Source organism: Rattus norvegicus, chromosome 17 (genome assembly GCF_036323735.1).
Source record: "Rattus norvegicus strain BN/NHsdMcwi chromosome 17, GRCr8, whole genome shotgun sequence".
Classification (NCBI taxonomy): domain Eukaryota; kingdom Metazoa; phylum Chordata; class Mammalia; order Rodentia; family Muridae; genus Rattus; species Rattus norvegicus.
In genome coordinates this window covers 8,567,131-8,590,836 of record NC_086035.1, presented here as the reverse complement: position 1 = coordinate 8,590,836, position 23,706 = coordinate 8,567,131, and the positions used below count along the sequence as shown (strand labels likewise).

The window sequence follows — 23,706 nt, the reverse complement described above, 5'->3', positions numbered from 1 at the left end:
CAGAGAAAAGTCTGCTGAGTGATTTCTCTAATTGCCGGCTGCCATGGGCAGCAGTCCCCTTTGGTCGCTATCAGACCAACCGGTCAGCTCCTCTTGGCTGACCCCTGTCAGCTGCTCTCAGCACTAACCCAGAGCACTGAAGCCACACCTCACTGCCTGCCTTGGCTCCCCCCCCTGGGATGTTAAAGCTGATTTTTGACAGGACCTTAGAGTTCCTCTTTCCACTTTACCTTGGCACTTGTTGTGTTGCTGCCCATAATCAGGCTTCCTTTTCCGAGCCTCTGCTTCGAGGCCTGGGCTTTCATCTTTTTCTGGCCTCTTGACTAATCATGGCTTTGCACTGTTCGTATCTTCAAGGCTCGCTATATTTGGCGCATCGGGGTGTGTCTCCGTCCAAGTCTTTTCAGCACTGAGGCTGTGCTCTCTTCGATCTGTAATCAGATCAAGAGCAGACGTACTTGGTGCAGCACCAGGGGAGGGGGAGGAGAAGTGGGAGGCTAGGGTGGGGAGGAGGGGTGGGCACGCTACAGTCACAGGTGTGGAAGAACCTCCACCAGACTCTGTTGTCCCCGCAGGGTCTCGATCTTGGCAGTCTGAGCTTCTAAGGGCTGCAAGATCTTCCGTAAGGCCCTCTTACCAGCCGGTGTCCTCTTTGGAGGAGGCTTGTCTTGTGACAAGATTGTAAGGAAATATGCCTGCTTTTGGCCCCCTCTGAGCAAGGAAGGGGGAGGATTGGACCTGACCTTGCCCAGAGTTTTTTTGAGCTCTCGCTTGCCTTCCATGGCTACCCAGAAAAAAAAAAAAAAAAAAAAAAAAGCCACCGTGTCCTCCGCTGGGTAGTTGGGGCTCGATCCTGTTGCGTGGCTGGTAGGCTGGAGTTGAACTCTTGGACACTACATCAGACATAAGTTAGTTACCTAGTTTCCTCACAGTACTTCAGGACCAGCCATGTGGTTTTCCAGACCAGGCCGATGCCCACCGAAACACCATCCTCATGAGGCACTGAGTCCAGCCCAGCCTCTCAAGCCTTCCTAAGCTGCATTTCAAGCAGTTCAGGCATCTACAACGACTTGGGGTCCACAGAGCTCACTCTGCTGCTCCACAGTCCCCACCCTCCCCAGCCACCCTGGGATTTTAATAGATGCCACTAGCCACATTTTTGTCACTCCTCGGCCATCAGTGGGAGCTCTCTTTGTCCCACACCTTCAACAGAGTGAGGAGGTTCATTTCTTTCAATGCCACTAAGCTGCCTTTTCCCCGGCCCCCAGTGGTAGTCTGCATGTTTTCATAGCTGACAATGTCCGTCTGCTCATTTTAAACCACCGCTCTATACCTCTTGTCTATTTCTTTTCCTTTGTGATTATTTTTTTTGCACAGATCTTTTACCACAGCGGAATCCAAAGCCTTTGATGTACATGTGGCAAGTATTTCTCTCCCATCCCTTGTATAATCTTGTGTGCGAACAAAGAATGGCTTCTTAAAAGTCCAGGACTAGTTAAAATTTAAAGTATTGCCACCCTTTTCTTTTAAGGACTTTTTTTTTTTTATGATTCAAAGAGTGCCCCGCCCCGCTGCTTAGACACAAGCTCGCTTGATTCTCTCCTAATGTTCTGTATAGTGGTTATCTATTCGTGTAATTGTAAAAATTGTTATATTTGTATACTATAAGTGTATGAATATAATAGTTATATGATATCGTTTATATAATCACTTTACACAGCGTGCAGAAGGGCCTAGTTTTGTTTGCTAGATGGTGCCCTGTTCCCACCGGCTGCCTGTGTTACACATGGCTATGTCCCTGGGCCTGGCTCTCAGAGTATTCCCTGTGTGGCAGGAGGCAGAGCCACTGCTCCAACAGATGCTAGGTGTCCGCAACAGGAGTCCTGGTCCCGGCCTGGCTTAGTGTCTCTGCTCCTTTTGCTGTTTACTGGGGGAGGGGAAGGCTTCAAATCACACATGCTCAATTCAGGCCTTTTCTGAGTTCTCAAAGCAGCAAATACCTTTTAGCTTACACACACACACACACACACACACACACACACACACACACACACACAAATTTGAATTTTGACAACTGTAGTGTCCTGAATCGATGTGCTTAAGGAGGATGGCAGAGCGCTCCTTAAAAGGCCTTGGTGGCAGGCACCCTTGTCCTGAGAGGCTTGGTGGTGGTGTCCCCTGGCTTTCTTTTTTCTTTTCAGTACCTATTCCTGGGCTGAGATTTGGAATAGGCCAAACTTTAGCCAAGAGCAGACCTTTCTAGGGCTGTGAGCTGATCTCTAGCAAACTGTGGCTTATACAGAAACGCTGACAGGGAACTTGCTACGGTAACTCAGTGGGGCCACTGTTGCCAACAGGGGATAATTCTGGTTTAATGAATTCAGTTTCTGTTGGGACAGGGGTCCCACCTTTTCCCCTAGGGTGACTGTGGAACCTCTTGCCTAAAATCTGAGCAATTTGTGTGTGTATGGGGGGCTTCCTGGGCTGAAGGAGGCCTTACCTCAGATCACAGTAAATTACAACCAAGGTGGGCTTTTCATCCAGGATCGTAAGGGCTGTAGAAACAAGCAAATATTTTCATCTCCCGAAAGTGAGCCCAAAAGGCACCTTAATTCTACTCTGTGAAACTGAGGTGAAAAGCTGAGGGTGACTTAATCCTCCTCCCGCCTCCTTCTCCACGTATCTGCAACTACAGCTTTGTCCAGGGATGCCGTTAGAGGGAGGGGAGAATGGTCTTAAGGAGCTGCACCCTGTAGTCATGATTCAGGCAAAACTGGACTCTGGGGCTTCCGTGAGACAGGACAATGAGTGTGGCAGACACCTTTGGGGGCACTCCTGCCTGTGCCCAGGGTATTAAACACCTAGATAAGGGGCCCATGTGTCGCAGGACTGGACTGGGGCTGTCAGGGGGTGAGCAGCTCTTGGCTTGTGCTTCATTTCAGCCAAAGCCTGGGGAAGGGCCGAATGTCTTCCCTCCTTACTCTTGACATTTCATTTAAGGCAAGGATGGGCTCTGACTTCAAAAGAGCACAGAGATAAGTTACCCCTAATGTAAGCTTACTGTTTCCGCCATCTTAAACACACCATTCGGTGGGATTAAGCCCATTTGCATGAAAATATGTGTATGGCTATTCAGTCAGAATTTCCAACTCTAGAACCTTCTCATCTTCCTGACAGAGCCCTGAGTCTGTTAAATAGTCCCTCTTGGGACAGACTTTCTGCCACTGTAGGAGAGGGATCTGGAGGCTAAGCCCTGATGGTTCTCTGGATGGCCAGAAGTTGGAAGCTGTGATCAATTGGCCCCTTTACCAAGTGTCGGACTAGGACATAAACTGGGGCCGCTTGGCTCCAGAGCCCGTGCTCATAACCATTTCTGTGTATTTATTGATAAGCTTGAGGGCTCCCACACTGATCCCCAGGCCAACAGGGTCGCCCCAGGAGCACCAAACATTGCTCTGAACTCAGCCACAGCAGCCAGACCGGCCCCACCTAATTCGAGGCCTTTGAAGTCAGTGATGTCAAAACGAGGCATCTGTGTCTTTTGCCAGCTTTTATGAGGCCTATCAGGGTGATGGAAGCACTTAGAGAGGCAGGCAGATAAAGGATGGCTGGACCCGCCTTGATAAGGTGGCCCGAGATGGGGTGACACTGAACCGCAGGTCTGCGGTTTCCGTGTGGGAGTGGGCGGGATTTCTGGCAGACTGGAGAAGCTATGAAGACAGGCTGGCGGCCCTGGGATTTAGTGGTTTAGCTTTGTGGAAATCTCCAACTTCAAGGACTTCCCTGTGATGACTGAGCTTTGCCAGGCTAATTAAGATCCGAGCTCGGGCGAGCTCCGGAAAGAGGGCAGAGTGAGCGTGGGCGGGGGATGCCCAGGAGCTGTTGTCACTCCTGACAGACGGGTGAGGCCCACTGGGAACCAGCAGGATAGACAGCAGAGAAAGGTGATTGGGTGGCAGGGGTTGAGCCACTGTCACACAGAGCCTCGTTCATGGCTCCCCTTTTCAGCGGTCAAGTAGTCCGGGGAACAGTGACTGAATGGAGCTGCCCTTGAGTTTAGGGCTTAGCTGGGAACAAGCAGGTATCTCCTAAAGGCTTGAGGGCTTGAGGGCTTACAGTGAGGTGAAAAGGCTGCTATAGAAGCAAGCCTGGGGGAGCAACGCAGACAGGCTCTTGGTGTGTGCGTGTAGGGGGCGTGGCTTCCTTAGTACCACGCCTACTCTGCAGGGCATGCATGGCCGTATCTACTCACCAGAGTCTGGCAGCAGCACAGGTTTGGAAAAATAACATAAGCTCAGCCGAGCCCTTGGATGTGGGAAAGATGGCCTTATTATCCCGGTCTTAAAGCCAAGGAAGGTTAAACGACTGATCTAAAGTCATACAGATAGTGCGTTTGAGCTCATGTCTGGACAGAGCCAGGGGACGTGCCTGCTTGCGCTCTGAAGAACCTGTGGTGTGTATCCAGTGCTGGGGATGGAGCTCAGAAGGCTGGCTCTGCATCGAGTAGCTGGAATAACAAGAGCAGACCATCTCCATTGTAGCAAACCCAACAGCGTTGCAGAGGGACCCCAAGAGCCAGGGACTAGGAAGGAGTTGAGAGCTGGGGGCAGGGTGACACACACACACACACACACACACACACACACACACACACAGGTAAAGATTGCTTACTGGCCACAAGAGCTCAGTGATCTGTTTGGGTTAAAATCCTGACTCTGCTGTGTTGCCCTCAAATAGCTTTTTAACCCCTCTGGGCCTTTTCTCATCATCTGTGGAGACAGTAAAGGTCCGTATGGCATACAACAGTGTTGGGAAGTAGATGAATGAACTCCTCAGGGTGGCAGAATGTTTTCCGGGGTTCATAGACTTTCTCCCATGTGACTGGGCTGACACTGGTGGGAAGTTTGACCTCGGAGAGGGGCATACCTTGCCGAAAACCCAGCGCTGGCACCTGTGTCCTCTGAGTGACAGCATGAGTTGGTCCTGGAAGGTCAAGCCTGGTGTGGGCCTTTGAAGAGCTCATGGTCCAGTGGGAAGACACATGCCTATCTATTCATACTTCACACAGCCACCATTGACTGAGTACCCGTTTTGTGCCGGGGACCTTCCTAGACACTGGGAACAGAATAGGTGTGAAATAAGAAGACATTTAGCTCCTCCTACCTTTGGGGCCATGTGCTAGGATGTGAGTTTGTGTTACCAGAGTATCAGGATACATGTGATTCGCAGTGACCAACCTGTCCTTGACCGTCACTGGGAACTGGACTGTAGACATCCTCAGACTCTGAAATCAGATGAGCCTGTAGCTTAGCTCTGCAGGGTAACCCTAGGCAGACAACTTTACCTCCTTTGTCCATACCATGGGCACCACTGTACTGTCTCTCAAGGTTCATGGGAGCAGGCAGCTCACTGGACTTGTTGGTCACTGTAGTTGATGGTTCTGGTGTTATGACTGCATTCATTCCTGCCCACAAGTGGATCTCCTTTCCACGAGGCCGTTAGAATAGTCGGGCACATCATTGGTTCAAAATGCATTAATTCCCTGAGTTTTTAAGTAACCTCTAAAGATCAAGTTTCAAAAGAAGCCCAGTGGGGAATTATGTGCAGATTGAGTAACAAAGAGGTTCACAGAAAAAGAAGGTTTTTTTTTTTTTTTTTTTTTTTGGTTCTATTTTTCGGAGCTGGGGACCGAACCCAGGGCCTTGCGCTTCCTAGGCAAGCGCTCTACCACTGAGCTAAATCCCCAACCCCGGTTTTTGGTTTTTTTTTTAGAAGCAAATGAACAGTTCGTGGCAACCAAGAAGCGACTCAAACCTGTATTTTCAACGTCTCTGTTAACATGGGAAGATACAAGTTTTGCCTTGTAGGCTGATGGTACTTTCAAACTTGATGGCGTGTTTCATCAGAAAGAGACCAGCACAGTCATACAAAGAGGTTGGGCTACCATCGCTCGTGGTGTGGAAGGAAAGGCTACTAGACTAAAGATGAAAAGCCAAGTGCAGGTCTCTACTTGGGCTGACAGCATCTACAATGGCCTTTGTGTACCTCAGCACTGACCCATAGATGGTCACCAACAGGACCTGGGTAGAGGGACAAAGCCACCATGGAGTACATCCCCACTACATCACGAGTCTGAAGCAGGCGTAACATGAACAGTGGGCTCAGGCCCATTGGCATCTTCATGTTCATGGATGGCATCCCCAGAAACAGATCCTCAGGGACATACTGTGGCTGCAAATGCCACAGTGTGACTGCAAAGCCTGCTCGTGACTTTCTGAGGAACTGTGTTAACGAAGTCACAGTGGGTGATCTGATCAATGTGAACAAGTCACACCTAAGGGCCTGCTCAGGTGACAAACACGTTGATCTTGTCACGGGGTGAGATCAGTCTCTCAAGATTTTAAATAATGGGGAAATTGAGAAATAGGTTGTTCAAGTTGAAAAAGAAAAGGAAGAATCAAAGACCATTGTGATGAGGTAAAACTTGGGTTGAAGCAGCTTTTAAGCTGCACCACAGTGAGTCTCAGTGGCATGCTGGTCTCCCTCCAGCCATGCAACCACCCTCAAAGTACCCAACAAACAGCTGTAATTTTTAACCTTTAAAAACGACTTCCGTGATTGGTCTCAAATCGTGACAACTCAGCAGTCAATGTGATAAAATCTAGAATGATGTGGGAGATGAGCTGCTGGGCATTGCAAAGATTTTGGTTAGATTAACTGTCCAGGGAAGACCTCCCACTGTGGGTAGCACCATTCCCTGGGCTGGGATCTAGTCAGCTGAACTTAAGCATTCGTTGTTTTCTGCTTTCTGCTTGTGAATGCAAGTGACCAGCCAGTTCAGGCTCTGACCACCCAAATTCAGGTTCCCCTCACCCCCAAAGCCAAGATGAATGACCCTTGAGCTATGAACCAATACATGCCCTTCCTTTCTTAAAATTGCTTTTATCACAGCAACAAGTCACACTTCTCCTTTCTCTCAGCGATTTTATGTTGGGCTTTATTTGAAAAATAGAAGTTATTCTTTATACCTAAAGAGCCTAAAAGTTCAAAAAGTGATCTCTCTCTCTCTCTCTCTCTCTCTCTCTCTCTCTCTCTCTCTCTCTCTCTCTCTGTGTGTGTGTGTGTGTGTGTGTCTTTGTCTCTCTCCTCTCTCTGTCTCTGTCTTTCTGTCTCTGTCTCTCTCTGTCTCTCTCTGTCTCTCTCTCTCTCTCTCTCACACACACACACACACACACACACACACACACACACACACACACACACACTCACATTGCACATCTGCCTTTTTCCCCTTCTGGCTTCCCAGAGGTATCTATTTTAGTAATTCAGCCTTTTAAATACCGCCCCCACAACCTGTATTCATAACACACATGTGCCTCTATTTGAGCTTCTTGCCTTCACACTGTCTGTTGACGTCTCACTAGGGAAGACAGAGTTAGAATTAGCTGCTGCTCTTCTCCGCCTGTCAACACCTGCTTCCCATGTCATTCCCAGACCCTCCAGCATTCATCTATCGGGTCAGCCTGAAGGTCTGCAGTTACATTGTGTTGATCTTCCAAACCCTTCCCAGTGGAGCTATAGTGATGTCCTTTCCTGACCCATAGTTCCTCCCAGGAGGTAGACTTTTTTTCATCACTGTTTAGATTATTTATGTCTGTCACTAATTCAACACCAAACACTCAGGAGAATCAAATTCACTCCAAGATTATATTTTACAGGTTTTGTTCTACCAATTCCTAGGAGGAAGGCCTCTCTCCTAAGACCTTCTCAATCTAGCTCATGTTCTTAGATCCCTCCTCAGCTGTCTGGAAATTGAGATCTCTTCACATTCTGGTGGCTGGGAGTCCAGGACGGAGGCTCCAGTGTGAGTGGTCTGAGGTGAGGCCTCTCTTGCTGCTTTGGAGACACCACATTCTGTCACTGTGTCCCACTATGACCTTGCTCCGTGCCCACGTAGACAGATCCCTCACTTCTGTGGTTACTTTGTCCTATAAGGAGATAAACTTTATCTCAGAGGGCCGCTTCTTCATAGCATCCTTTCATCTTGACCACCCCTTTGAAGGCCCTATCTCCATCTATAATCCTATTCAGGGTTAGCTCTTTGATATATTGTGGGAAGGAACATAACACGGTTAATTCCACAACAGTATGCTATGTTACTCATAGTCTTTCTGATCCCAAATCTTTTTTTCTGATTCTCCAGAACCTACTCTCCGTGCCTTAGGGAGGAGGGTGGTGGCAGTCTTCAGCAGTCTACGACAACCCTCTTCCTTGTAGATGCACACAGCAGAGAGGTTGCAGGTGCTGACCCCTGATTTGTTAGCTTCCATCACTGTTGGTTTGGGACTTAGTTTTACAGATCTGTTTTGTCTGTTACCAATTGTCCAGCTTCTAGTGTTGTTGCCGTTGAATTCTCTATGTCCCCGGGGACTGCGGGTGGGCAGTGGCTTTGGATAGAAAGGAGTTGTCTGTATGTTTGCTCATTCCCTGTCTTCCTGGAGGCTGGTAGCCCCTTCCCTGAGACCCATCACTCCCTTTAGCTTGGTGTTCCACAGAATGCCCCACCCCCAAGGGATGTGTACAGTGCTGATGCTCTGAGGCTTGGTCTCTGGGGACAGCGGTCTGCTCCCATTAGACCACAAGATGGGCAGCTCACCCAGTATCCATCACAAGGACACTTCGTGAACTCCAACAATGGTTTGTGCTTAGACGTGAGCAAAGAACCACCTCCTTTTCTGAGCACAATTTCCCTACATTTAGAAACCTGATCTATTGTCAGTGGCATGGAATGTATATGTGCTAGTCTTCCTCTGTTGCTTTGGGACTTTGCTCTGTGGAGTACTGCTGACATCCACTTTTGTTAGCTTTTCTCCTGCAGAAGTCTTTTCCTTAAGATCTTATTTAGAAGTACTCTTTTTAAACACAAAGTTGAACTGACCCTCCACTAGCCTGAATTTCATTTGAAACTTGGATGTTCGAGTATTCTAATGAAGGCAGACTTATATTGTCTAAGATCTTGTGGACTCTGTCAGTGCTTCCCAGCTAAGCAAATCTGCACGCACAATCCTCTCTGTGCAGTATTTTACCTCATGGCTTTTTTTCTTAAACCAAAAAGAAAGAAGGCATTTTGTAAGTACCTGCAGCTTAGCAGGTAGTGTTCTATTTAGAATTAGGAATAAGTGATATTTCCTCTATACCAAGTTCTCATAAAAACATCCAGGACATAGAGGCCGATGTAGATATAAGTAGCACATAGAAGAAAGCAGCTTAGGACAGAGGCAGGAGGTCATCTTATTGAAAACCACCTCTCAGAGGAAAAGGTTGTTAATGACTTGGCACAGGGCACTCAGCCATGTTTTGATGCAGATATTGCAATGCGGCCAATGGCATACCCAGAAGGAGTATGTAGGAGAAGACTAACAATGTCACCTTAGAGAAGATGTCCTAGAAGGGACAACTATTTCAAATCTTACTCAGACTACACTTCAGCCCACATCGTGTCAGCTCTTCTCTGACACAGTTCCAGCTGCTTCTTTGCACCCGTGCTCCCACCTTGTCTCCACGAGGCGGCCAGCATGAGGGCTTTTTACTTTCAAATTTTAGGTCAAGTTTATCAACATGTATACTCTTTAAGTGTGAAACTTGGTGAATCTTGAGGAAAACATACACCCAGTACTAACCCCACCACCAAACACAAGCAGGTCATTGACCACCGGAAGTTGCCTCGGTCACCAGAAGTTACCTCGGCCACTGGAAGTTGCCTCGGTCACCAGAAGTTACCTTGGCCACCGGAAGTTGCCTCATCCACTGGAAGTTACCTCGGCCACCGGAAGTTGCCTCATCCACTGGAAGTTACCTCGGCCACCGGAAGTTGCCTCATCCACTGGAAGTTACCTCGGCCACCGGAAGTTGCCTCATCCACTGGAAGTTACCTCGGCCACCGGAAGTTGCCTCATCCACTGGAAGTTACCTTGTCCACCAGAAGTTGCCTTGAGCTTTTTCCCTCACATGCAGGCAGCCAGCAACTATTTTTACTTCTGCCATTGTGAGCCTTCAGTTGCATTTCTCTTGTATCTACACAAGTCATTTCAGCACTATTAAAAGTGTCCTATTAGTGTTCCCTTTAAAATAAGGCTTTGTTCTACCAAATGCGTTGGTTCGTCTCCTTTACCAAAACTTGTCCGTGTGAGTGTACTTCTGGATCCTGCATTCTGGTCTGCTCCTGTGTTCGATGGTCTTCACAGCAGTGCTGAACCATCCTGGTTAGTAGAGCTTTAAAATCTTCAAACCAGGTAGTACCATTCTCTAAACGTGTTAGCAGTGTTGCATCTTTAGTACAGTAATAAATACTTAGGGTAGACCACGTGATAGCTTGATATGTTTATTCATGGTAAAGAGTTATTATAAGCCAGAAAGGTACCAAGTTTCACATGACATTATGTCCTTGTTTTGAATGAAAAGGAAGTGGGGTCATGCATGGGGCTCGCCTTACTTCAGCTCCTACAATGTCCTCCAGATCTAACTTGGTGGACGTTTCATGGGCTCACGGAGCTCCAAGGCGGATGTCGTGTGTTGTCTGGCCCTGCCCTTTACCTTATCTTTTGAGATAGGGTCTGCCGTTGAAAACTGGAGCTTGGGCTTGGGGATTTAGCTCAGCGGTAGAGCGCTTGCCTAGCAAGCGCAAGGCCCTGGGTTCGGTCCCCAGCTCCGAAAAAAAAAAAAAAAAGAAAACAAAACAAAACTGGAGCTTACTGGTTTGCCATGCTCGCTGGCCAGTGAGTCCCCAGGGTTCCTCCTGTCCCCATCTTTCAATGCTGGTATTACAGGCACGTGTTGTCACAGCTGGCCCTTTTACATGGGTGTGGCCAAGTTCTGGTCATTGTGCTTACATGATAAGCACCATGCCCATTGAGCCATCCCCCTAGCCCTGGAGTCTCCTCTTAAAGGTGGAATAATCCTTTCTCTTCTCTTCTCTTCTCTTCTCTTCTCTTCTCTTCTCTTCTCTTCCTTCCCTTCCCTTCCCTTCCCTTCCCTTCCCTTCCCTTCCCTTCCCTTCTCTTCCTTCTTCTTCTTCTTCTTCTTCTTCTTCTTCTTCTTCTTCTTCTTCTTCTTCTTCTTCTTCTTCTTCTTCTTCTTCTTCTTTTCTTCTTCTTCTTCTTCTTCTTCCTTCTTCTCTCTCTCTCTCTCTCTCTCTCTCTCTCTCTCTCACACACACACACACACATCACAGATGACATCACAGTCTCATTATCCAGTCATTTATTGATAGATATTTAGCTTTTTTTCCATTCCCTGCTTATTGTAATATTGCAGTAAACACAGGATGGTTAATTTCATTCCTGCACCACCATTACTGCCCTTAAGAACCTCTCCCAGTGTTCCCTATAGCAGCCGTTCCAATGCTTGTCCCCACCAAGAGTAGATGAGGGTTCCTTTCCCTCTGAGCCTCTGCCAACACTACTTACTACCCCTCTGCTATGAGAGCCTCCCTATCCAACATAAGGTGTCATCTCCTCATGGCTCTGATTTCTCATCTTCATGATGATTAGTGATGCTGAACTTTTTACTTGGGTCTTCGGTGTGTGTGTGTGTTTTATCTGAAGAGTCTGCTTTGATTCTTTCACATGTGGGCCCCCCTCTCCCCATCACCCCTTATGGAGAAGAAAAGACATCCCATACTGTGCCTTTTGGGTATCACCAGTTTGGGTGTCAAAAATTAGTTTGGGTTATCTCTGGAGTCTGGTGTCCTGCCATCTGTGGCTGGATTGTGTCAGCCATGCGTGCTGTTGATGGCTGGGCCGAAGATTGCCATCTCTTTAGTACACCTTGAAACCAGAATATGTGGGGCCTCCAATGTTGTTTTTGTTTCTCAATATTGTTTTGGCTGCTCGCGGCCTTTTATGGTCCAGAATTTTTGTTGCTATTCCTATGAAGAAATATCAAAGTAAGTTTGGAAGGTACCCCTGTGAATGTATATGTTGCTTTTGGCAGTGTGGATATTTAAACAACGTTGTAACATATGAGCATAGGGTTTCTTTCTTTCTACAAAGGCATTCTTTAGTTTCTTCTATCAGAAATGCACAGTTCCCAGTGTGTAGCTCTTTGGCTTTCATGGCTACCTTTATTGTTCTACTTGGTTTTGAAGCTTTAGAAAGTAGACGGCCTCCCCCAACTCCTTCCCCTGTGCTATCCTGTTTCCTTTAGGTAGTTCTGATGAACAGAGATGGAACTTACTTGAAGATTTTGATTTCCTAGAACACAGAGCCTTGCTGAATTCACTTATTCTCATACTTTTGTGCATCTTTGGGGTCTTGGTGTCTATAAATAGGGACAATTTTGTTTCTTCCTTCCCCATCGACATGCCTTCCAGTTCTTTCTTTTTTTTTTTCATCCGATTGCTCCCAATAGCACATTCATGATACAGTGGACAGAAGAGGCGTGGGCAGCTTTCTTGTCATGTGCTTGCCCTCGGAGTTCAAGTGGTCTTCTCCACTGACCCTGGTGCTAGCCTCCGGCTCTGTCGTGAACAGCTTTTTTTATGGAGAGGAAGTTTCCTCCCATATCTAGATTAGAGAAAACTCCAGAAGAAGGACAAAGTGCTTCTTCTGCATCAAGTGAGTGGCCAGGTGCGTCTTGGGTTGTATTCCTTAGTGCAACGCATCGCATCTGTTGGCTTGCATGCGTGAATCAAGTCTGCATGCCAGGGGCCACTGCACTTGGTTATTTTGAACCCTCTTTCTGCTGTGTTAGTGCATGTGCTTTGTTTGCATTTGTTAAGCATGCTGTGTGTCCGTGTTCACCACGGAGACCGACCTGTACTTCTCTTTTCCTGTGATGTTTCTGTCTGGCTTTGGTATCAAAGTGATAGTGGCCTCCTCATTTTTTAAACATTTATAAAAAAAATTTTTATATGGGTAAGTTTTGCCTACATGTATGTCTGCACACCACATACATGCAGTACCTAGAGAGGCCAGAAGAGGCCATTGGATTCCCCAGAACTGAAACTGGATGGAATGTTTACTGTGTGTGTTTGTGAACATGTATGGAATGCCTAATGTGTGTGCCTGTGAACATGGATGGATATGTGTTATGTGTGTTTGTGGACATGGATGGAATATGTACTGTGTGTGTTTGGGAACATGGATGGAATACCTAATATGTGTTTGAACATGGATGGATATGTACTGTGTGTTTGAACATGGATGGAATACCCAATGTGCATTTGAACATGGATGGAATATGTACTGTGTGTTTGTGAACATGGATGGAATATGTACTGTGTGTTTATGAACATGGATGGAATATGTACTGTGTGTGTTCGTGAACATGGATGGAATATGTACTGTGTGTTTGTGAACATGGATGGAATATGTACTGTGTGTGTTTGAACATGGATGGATATGTACTTTGTGTGCTTATGAACATGGATGGAATACCTACTGTGTGTTTGAACATGGATGGAAATGTACTGTGTGTGTTTGTGAACATGGATGGAAATGTACTGTGTGTGTTTGTGAACATGGATGGAATATGTACTGTGTGTGTTTGTGAACATGGATGGATATGTACTGTGTGTGTTTGTGAACATGGATGGATATGTACTGTGTGTATTTGTGAACATGGATGGATATGTACTGTGTGTGTTTGTGAACATGGACGCATTGCCTATTTGGTCTTTATACTTGTTTCTGGACTGCTCACATCCTTTGAATGTTCAGAGAGTAAAATCAGTTCGCCAGTTTGCACAAAAGAGCTTGCTAGTGTTGTCATTGTCATTGGGTCGGTTTGAAGGGAATAGCGTCTTAGGGTTTTATTGCTGTGAAGAAACACCTTGACCAAGGCAACTCTTATAAAGGACAGCATTTAACTGGGGCTGGCTTACAGGTCCAGAGGTTCAGTCCATTGTCACCATGGTGAGAAGCATGGCAGCGTCCAGGCAGACAGTGTTGGAGAAGGTGCTGGGAGTTCCACATCTTGATTCACAAGCAGCAGAAAGAGACTGCGTGCCACACTGGTGTAACGTACACATAGAGACCTCAAAGCACCCCCCCCCCCAGGACACACTTCCTCCAAAAAGGCCACACCTCCTGATAACGACACTCCCTGGGGGCCAAGCACTCAAACAGGAGTCTATGGCCTTTTGCATTCACACCACTGCACCCAGGTCTTACAGTACATTTACACGGTAGAGCTCTCTGCCTGCCTAAGGCTTCTTTAGTCTCTGACACCATTATGGTCTAATCTTCTGTTTAGAGGCCTTCCACCATCTTTTGCTAGGTATTTTGGGTTTTATGTTGCTGTAAATTGTATTTTTCTGTCCCACTCAGTGTTTACTGTGGTAAATACACAGAACATAAAGTGCCCTGTTTTAAGGGTCATCTTTAGTTGCTCGATATCAGGACATAGCAGTGTAACAGATTTTTGCGTTTTGTTTTTATTCTGCGATGGAAAGTCTCCCTTCTTAGTACTAGGAGTAGAGAGTGGTTTTGGGGGGTGCATTCGTTAGAATTTGCCACATACACAGTTGCATCCTCAGAGCAGACACACAGTTCACATTCTGCTTGCTGGCCTTCGTGTCTTATTGTTTGCGGCACTGTGAGGTCCCTCCAAACTGGAGCTGGTGAGGGTTTACATTTTTTATTGTTCTCTGCCTCAGAGAGAAAGGCTTTCACTTGTCAGCTATTAAACCTAACATCAGTGCCACGAACCGTGGTTTTTCTGCGTGTGCCCGTGGTGGTAGCAGTCAGTAAGGTAGTTCACGAAGATCTAACTTGCTGTCTTTCATGCTTCCGTGTGAGCCCTTTCCTTCCCTACCCGTGATGGACTTCCTATCCTGCCTCAGTGAATGGAATACAGCGAAGGCGATGGGGTATCAATATCAAATCAAAACTCAATCTACCAAAACATCGGGACTTCTACGGTGGGACGTGGTCTCTCCTGCTGGCTTGCTACATAGGAAGCCAGACTCTGCATTGTGAGCCGGCCACACTGCAAAAACGGGACCGGGCTCCCGTGGACAGTCCATGGACCAGAGAGATCCTGAGCTCAGTGGCTTACAAGGAACTAAACCCAGCTGGCGACATGGAGAGAAGGGCAGTCATTGCTACTTTACTCTTCAGAGGAGATGGATAGCAACGTCCGCTCACCGCTACCATGACGTCTGAGCCTCCGCCACCATGGAAGCCACACCCAGATTCCTGACTGGAAACTGTGACAATATTGGCTTGTTTCTTTTCTTTCCAAGTGTGTTGTATAGTTTGTTTCTTTTTTTTCCATGTCAACTGGCATTGAATCCTGTCAATATGAATCCAGTAAGATGATTACACAGTTGCTAGCGTGTATTCTGTTGATACTGTAAATTATGTAGATATTCATGTAAACCTCACATGGCCTTAATAGCCTTTTTTTTTATATAGCATTGTGCTCCATTTGCTAATGCTTTAAAGCACTTTTACATGTGTTTTTATGGCAAATACTGGTATACGGTTTTCATTTTATTATTCAGATAGAGTTCATATACCATAAATTTTACCACTTTCAAAATCATGTACAAATCCATGGCTTTCAGTGCATTTGTAATTAGTAATTAGTGCATGTGTAATTAGTGCACAGCTATCTGATGCTAGAGCCTTTCTCTCTGGCCCCAAAGAAGCTTCAGACCTATGAGCAGTCACTCCCCGCTGCTCTCTTGTGGAGCCTCTGGGAACCACTAAGCGACTCCCTTCCCCTGCGGATTCTTATTCTGAACATGCCCATGCCATGTGAACGGAGTCCCAAGTTATGACTCACTCTGCATCTAGTTTCTTTTATTTAGCATACTCTTTTATGGTCATGGGATAAAATGCATATAACAGTCCCTTGTTCCTTTTTATGGCTGTGTACTATTCCGCAGTACAGATAAGCTACATTTTGCTTATGGAGTCATAGCTATACACGTTTATATGGTTCCCTACCTCTTTTTTTTTTGCTACCATGAATATTCATGAGCAAATCACGAGTGTATTTTTATTTTTCCTAGGCTGTACCTAGGAGTAGAATTTTGGGTTATATGGTAATTTTGTGTTTAAGTTTCTTAGCATCTTCTGAATTGTTCACACAGGGGCTCCACTCACATTCCACCAGTAATATATGCAGGTTCCACTGTGCCTACATCCTCCTCAGACGCCTCGTGTCTGCCTTTTATCACTGTGTTCATCTCAGTGGGACTAAGAAGCTCCCTGGGGCTTGTGGTTGCTTTTCTCTGTAGCTAATTGTAGCTAACATCTTCTCATATTTGTGTGTTGGCCATAGGTCAGTCTTCTCTGGAGATGTTTATTTAGATCTTTTGCTTTTAAAAATCGGGTTATTTATTATTTTATTATTGAGTGGCCATAGCTCCTTGTGTGTTCTAAACATGTCCCTCTTCAGACAAATGATTTGCAAACTTGGTCCCCAAATCTGTGATTTATCCCTTCAGTTCCTTGATAATATTCTTTGAAGTATGAGTTAAACATTTTGGCGGTGACCAGTTTATTCGTGTGTGTGTGTGTGTGTGTGTGTGTGTGTGTGTGTGTGTGTGTGTGTGTGTCTACTAGAGTTATATTGAAAAAAAAAAAAAGAAACTATTACCCAGTCAAAGGTCATAGAGATGTGTGTTTCAAGTTTCTTTCAAGGGCTGTACTGTTTTTAGACTTACACTTAGATCTCGGACCCATTTCAAGTTTGGCGCACACTGTGAGGAAGGCAATTCAGATTTATTATCTTGTGTGTTGTGGGGGGCTTGTTCTGGTGCTGCTTGTACTCAGACACTAAATTCTGTACCCAGAGATCCGCTGGCCCCGAGATGAACAAATCCTCATGTACTCCAGCTTTGGTGATGTAAACCTTGCCCCGCCCCCAAATTAGTCTCTGATTGGTTAATAATAAGATGCCTACAGCCTGTACAGCCTGTAACTGGGCAGAAGAGAGGTAGGCGGGGCTTTGAGTCCGGGCTTGGGGTCTCTGGCAGGGACCATGTGAAGCCGGAAGAGGAAGGAAGAAGCCGCCATAGGGTAGGCGGGTCGTGAATGCATGGCTATGAGGGGCCTGCCTGTTAGAGTAGGAGAGGCCCAGGCAGAACACAGCAAGTGACATCTTGGGATTTTTGACAGGGAAGTAGACAAAAGACTATAGAGGGTTGATATCAGCTCAGCGCCTGTGATTTTATGCTTGTTATCAATATAAAGTGTTTTGGTTTTTATTATTAATACAAAAGCAGTGAGTTGCCTCTATGCCCGTGTTACCAACTGGTGATGGCATCAATTTTCTGTCACTGTAGTCAGTACCCAAGGACAAGCTTGTTTCAGCAGACAAGAGGCCCCAGGGCATCACACTGTCATTGTCTTATCTCTGGTCAGGGCCCCTCTTTACCGCATTACCTCATGGCAGCAGCCTATGTGAGAGAAATAGGTCACAGCTCAAAACTGGATGCCAGAGGGACACTCTGAGTCTTACAGTCTCTTCCTAGCTCCTCTTCCCCAAGTGACCCAGGGGTTTCCCTGTGGGTGCTACCTCTTAAAAGCCCTTCGCTGTCTATGTTGTCTCTGGGAACCAATCTTCCAACACGTGAACCTTTGGGACACACATTTAAATATGTCCGAAACCTCCTGCCCAAGATTCATGCCCATCTCTCAATACAAAACATATCCCATCCCCACAGTCAAAAGCCTTAACCATTCCAGTATTCATCAAGAATCCAACCCAGGGCTGGGGCAGATAGCTCAGGCAGTGCTGTGTTTGTCACACAAGCATGAAGATCTGAGTTTGATCCGAGTAGAAAGCTAAATTCGATAGCAAGTGCTTGTTACCGTAGCAGGGTTTCACTGACCAGCCAGTCTTGTCTGTAGCTGTAACTCCAACTCCAGAGGATGCAGTGCCCTCTTCTGGCCACTGCTGGTACTGCATTCATGTACACACACACACACACACACACACACACACACACACACACAATTAAAATGAGCAACTTAGACTTATAAGAACTTTCTAGAGTTGGCACTGAGACGCTGTCTCTCTTTCTTTCATCCCCCATAGTACCATTCTAAGAGCTATGACCCTCACCCCAACACCATGAACTTAACAGCATCCTTTATTCTGTCCCCACAGGCTTTCTCCCACTCATTGTGGGAAAGTCAGTGGACAATTTTGCTATTCTTAGTCCCCTCCTATCTACCTTAATTCCTTACTTGGCTTTTGTGAACTTGACACATTAGAAGGGTTATTCTGTGCCTGTTTTCTCATAATTAGATCAAGATTGAACTTTGTGGGGGGCACAGATTCCCTCTTTGTGCTGGGCCTTCTCACCCATCCACCCGTTAGTCTCATTACTTGTAGCATTTAACAGGTATGGACCACTCCCGTGGTCTTGACAGCTTTCTCTACTAAAAGTTTCCATTGGAAATTAATAAATGCCTTGGAGGAGCCATTTTGAGATTGCAAAGCCCACTGTTTCTAAGCATTTCTCTAGTCTGGGTTTTGTGGAGGTTGTCTGCAGAGGTTGTCCACAGTGGTCACCGTCGGGCCAGCATCGGGTTATATTTACCTTGTTCCTTTATATTGGAGCAATTGCAATTATTCTGTAAGGAAGAGCCATCTCTCTACCTCACTCACCCATGTATTCGTTTTATTATGTCAGTATTGACCCACGTATATTTATTGTATAGATTGTCATTGTGTGGTTTGGTGTTCAAATTGTATCTGCTTGGCCAATGGGAAGTCTTTGGAGGTTGGTTTTTGTGACCCTGCGACCCTTATATAGATCTATCTTTTGGGGTTGAGGGTGTTGGGAATGATACTGATTGGTCAGTTTTGTCAACTCGACACAAGCTAGAGTCATCTGGGAAGAAGGAACCTTGATTGAGAAGACGCCTCCATCAGACCGCCTGTAGGAAAGTCTGCTATGACTGATGATTGATGTGGGAGGCCCCGCCCACGGGGGGGCGGTGCCAATCCTGGGCAGGCGGTCCTGGGTGGTATAAGAAATCAGGATGAGGGCTGGAGAGATGGCTCAGCGGTTAAGAGCACTGACTGCTCTTCCAGAGATCCTGAGTTCAATTCCCAGCAACCACATGGTGGCTCACAACCATCTGTAATGAGATCCAGCGCCCTCTTCTGGTGTGCATGCAGGCAGAACACTGTATACATAATAAATAATTTTTAAAACTCTGACTTTGTTCTTGTGGCCGTCATAGTTTTCTCTGACTTTCCTCTGCTGTACCCACCTTTGAGTTGTGCATGGCTCTGTAAGTAACCCCTCTTTCTTGCTACCTAAGTCACCCCAGGAAACCCTGGGGGTAAACTCGACTAAATTTAGGTAGAGCCAAGGACTCCTGAGCCCTTTCCGGAGTGCACAGATGTTTGACTGTGTCTCTTCCAGAAAAGCCACACAAGGAGATTAGAGAAAAGGGATAAGGGGGAGAAGGGACAGAAAGAGGAAGAAGATGGCGGTGCTAACATTTCTGGCAGCAAATTACTTATGTATCCCTTGGTGTGCCTGAAGCCGTTTGCATACCGTGTCTCGGTAACAGATGGCCAGGATGAATGTTGCTATCCTAATTGTGTTTCAGAGAAGCCCAGCGTCAGGTGGCTGTGGCTGGGGAAGGTCTAGGTCTACGTCTGGTGTTCTCACTATTCTCTTTGGACTCTGCCCTGAGGATGGGCAAGATCAGGGCCCCATTAGTGGTGTGAGTTCAGTCATCTCTCAGAGCACTGTGTGAGCAAAGTACCATCCAGGAAGCTACTCAGCCATCTTCCCTCCGTGCCGTATCATCTCATTTTGTTTGGAGGCAGTAAAAGGCCCAGTGGCACACGACTTCTCAGGCAGTGACATCACTTCACACGGTCTATGGATTAGTACACTGACAAGTGTCTGGGAAGGTTTCTGCTGGGCCCTTTGCATCCAGAGGCCCGACACAGGATGAGTTGGCAGTTTTGATGCTGGGATGTTTCTGCCCAGTCTGACAGTGTGCGGAAGTTGCTAAGATATGCCCTGCAGTAGTATGTTTTGAAGGGGGAGGCCTTATGTGCGTAACTCCGTTCTAATGGGTTGTTCTAATTGTCTAGTTAATTGCCTCATTTGATTGTTAGCATTGTTAATCTTTTGCTGTGCCTCATTTATAAATGTCACCCATGTGTGTACATGTGTGTGTATGTGTGTGTGTACGTGTGTGTGTGTCTCTGTGTGTGTGTCTCCATGTGTGTGTATGTGTGTATGTATGTGTGTGTATGTATGTATGTATGTATGTATGTGTGTGTATGTGTGTGTATGTATGTGTGTGTCTCCGTGTGTGTGTATGTGTGTCTCCATGTGTGTGTATGTGTGTATGTATGTATGTATGTGTGTATGTGTGTATGTGTGTATGTATGTGTGTGTCTCCATGTGTATGTGTGTATGTGTGTCTCCATGTGTGTGTATGTGTGTATGTATGTGTGTATGTATGTATGTATGTGTGTATGTGTGTGTGTATGTGTGTGTCTCCATGTGTATGTGTGTATGTGTGTGTCTCCATGTGTGTATGTGTGTATGTATGTGTGTATGTATGTATGTATGTGTGTATGTGTGTGTATGTATGTGTGTATCTCTGTGTATGTGTGTATGTGTGTGTGTATGTGTGTGTCTCCATGTGTGTATGTGTGTGTATGTATGTATGTATGTGTGTATGTGTGTGTATGTATGTGTGTGTCTCCGTGTGTGTGTGTGTGTGTGTGTGTGTGTAGGAAAACGTAACACGTTATTGTTCTGGCATCTAATGAGGATCTTGGTGCATTTTCCTCATGGGTAAGGCATGTCCACTGTGTCTTCTCCCAGCGTGTGCCTGGCTGCTTTTTTTTTTTTTTTTTTATCATGTGAACAGTGTCCTCTATCAAATGCAGAACCTGTAAGCAGTGGAGTGTGGTTAGAGAAAGTTAGGTCGCCGGAGTTTGATCCTCAGTGGGAATACTGGGTCGCCTACACCTTCTTCTTCGACTTCACTTCCCACATGCTACGGAGTGGTGAGTTCCCACTGTCCTGTGCCCCTACCAGGATATACTGCCTGCTAGAAGCCTAGAGGCATCAGGTTGAGCCTCCATGGCTTCAGACTTCTAAAACCATATGCTCAGCTAAACGTTTCCTCTTTTTCAAATTGATACCCTCATTTGAATAACCAATATTTTCTACAGTGTCATTTTGAACACACAGTCCTCTTTGGGGAGGTTGTGGAATCCTAAGGAGACAGAGCCTAGCTGGATGCAGCGAGCCAGTGGGGGCTCTCGGGGATTGTCTCCCACCTGCCCCCATGTGAAAAGCTCCCCCACCAAATGTTCCCGCCATCTTTCCCAGGCAATGTGGGGCCAAGTAGCCATGGATCATACCCTCTAAAACCATCTCTCCTGCTTAAGATGCTCTGTCAGGTATGTGATCACGCTGATGAAAAAGGCATCTTGAGGTTTTTATTTTTTCTAAAGTGGCACCAGGATGGGGGTCACCGCTATGCTGGAACCTGACAGTGTGGTTGCTTGGCCTTTGGAAGTGATTTATGGGATCGATTTGAAAACATTTGGAGCGCAAACTGGAGAAGTTCTAGAATGCTGCGTGCTGAGCTTAGTGGGTGAGAGTTCAGGACAGGAGAACATTGGGAATACAGACCATCAATAACCGTGCAGCTCAGATGGGAGCAAGGAGTCTCCTAGGAATCCTTGTTTACCCAAGGATACTGAAAAAGACTCATATCTCCTTACAAGTATTATTTACAACAGTCCCAAGCTGGGAACAGCCCAGTGACCACCCAATGACAAATAGACAGACAGATTGTGACGTTCCTATACTGTGAAATAGCGGTTGATAAAAGAAATATTCCTGCGCACAACGAAATGGCTGGGTCTCAAAAAACCACTAAGTGAAACACCCACTCATTGTATGACTTCATTCGTGTGAAGTTCTGTGAAGAGCAGATTATAGCAGACCAGCGGGGGCGTGGTCAAAGGCCAGTGGACCGCCTCGATGCGGAGAACACACTGAGGGAACTTTAAGGGGACATTAGAAAGGTTGACTGTTCATTTGTAGATTAATTGTGGTTATGGTTACATAACCCCACACAAGTACTGAAGTTAATCAAACTGTGTCCCGAAAGCCAGCAAATGTTATTGCCTATGATTTATACCTCAATAAATCTAAGTAAGAATAAATTTCAAACGTAAAATAAAGCAAAAAAAAACAAAGATTCCATGCGCCGGTGGGCGGAGTACTTGGGAGTGTCACACGCTGTTTGTTGAAGTGTAAAATTGGGCAGCCCCTCTGGGGAAGGGGCTGGCTGTTTCCTTCAGAGTAAAACACACACACTTGCCAGATTCCATTCCCGAGTATTTACTCAAGAGAAATGGAAACATATGTTCACCAAGAGACTTTTTACGTGAATATTAATAGCAGCTTCATTCACCAGAGTCTCAAACTCGGAGTGACCCGAGTTCCTTCAGTCAGTGAATGGGCAGATTGTGGCGCAGTTGCACAGTGAAATACTACTCGGGGGAAAAACAGCCCTCGAGAAAAATAACCAACAAAACACCCACACACCAATGGTGAACACGGCCTCGAGGGCATGTCCCACTGCACCTGAATGGAAGGAGGGTGCTCTCCTGGGACTCTACCGAACGGACAGAACCGTTGTCTAGGGCGAAGGATTTGCCTGTGGGGTGGCTCAGGGCAACTCGTGGAAACAGAATGTCCCTGCTCTTGTCTGTCCGGGTCTGTCAAGATTCATCAAACGCTGATGTCAGAGCTGGAGAAGTTTTTTTAAAAAGTACTTTATGTTTATGTGTTCTCGTTCTCTCTCTCTCTCTCTCTCTCTCTCTCTCTCTCTCTCTCTCCCTCCCTCCCCCTCCCTCCCTTTCTCCCTCTGTCTCTGTCTCTGTCTCTGTCTCTCTCTCTCTCTCTCTCTCTCTCTCTCTCTCTCTCTCTCTCTCTCTCTGTGTGTGTGTGTGTGTGTGTGTTTGTGCATGTGGTGCATGTGTCTGATTCCCACAGAGGCCAGAAGAGAGAGTGGAGCTCATGGGATTGGAGTTACACGTGGTGGCTGGCAATCAAAACCCGGTCCTCTGGAAGAGCAGCCAGTGCTCTTAACCTCTGAGCTTTGTGTCCAGCCCCGAAGTCTCTCTTTTTAAGAGCGAAAGATAGCAGCATTCTCGAGGGCTTTTACGGCTCCTTCCACTTTAACACGAACTTTGCACCGTGCCATCGATTTTTTTCTCCACGTATTGAACAGCAACTGCAAGACAGAAGATTGGAAAAGCAAGAGCATCGTCGATTGTCCTTCAATCTTCTGGAAATAAGACCAGGGCTTGGGGTTTACATCTAAGACCAGTGGGCTCCTTGCTTATCCATCTGTTGATTGCCCCTGCAGGAAACCTGAAGCCTACTTAGATAATATCCATGGAAGTTAAAAATAAAAATAAAATCCCTGTTATCTTAATCTAGTAATAGTCATTTAAAAAATTATTTTGCTCTAGCTACATATGGATTTAGTGGCCTACTTCGGGAATGAGGGCGGCTCAGACAGACCGTATCCTGAAATGGACACTTGTGGAAGGGAAGGGACAGATGTTTATGGCATGCTGGGCGCAGGCTCCATTGTCCTGTTTAGTTTTACCCCTTGCAGCTCCTCTAGTCTTACCCTGGAGCTGAGGTCAGGTCGAGGAAGCCTCAGGGATTTTTTC

General features: G+C 46.4%; 1 long non-coding RNA gene across 2 annotated transcripts in view; it reads left to right on the top strand.

Annotated features, from left to right (window-relative positions):
• Positions 1–23,460, top strand: part of LOC120097948 (uncharacterized) — a 42,240-nt gene extending 18,780 nt beyond the window's left edge. Inside the window, exon 3 of one of the 2 annotated variants that reach the window (XR_010059063.1) lies at positions 23,018–23,460. This is a non-coding gene — a long non-coding RNA (uncharacterized LOC120097948). Of the gene's footprint in view, positions 1–5,772 lie in introns of both variants that reach the window. The other variant, XR_005495875.2, reaches the window with a different exon arrangement.
• Positions 23,461–23,706: the final 246 nt, after the last annotated feature.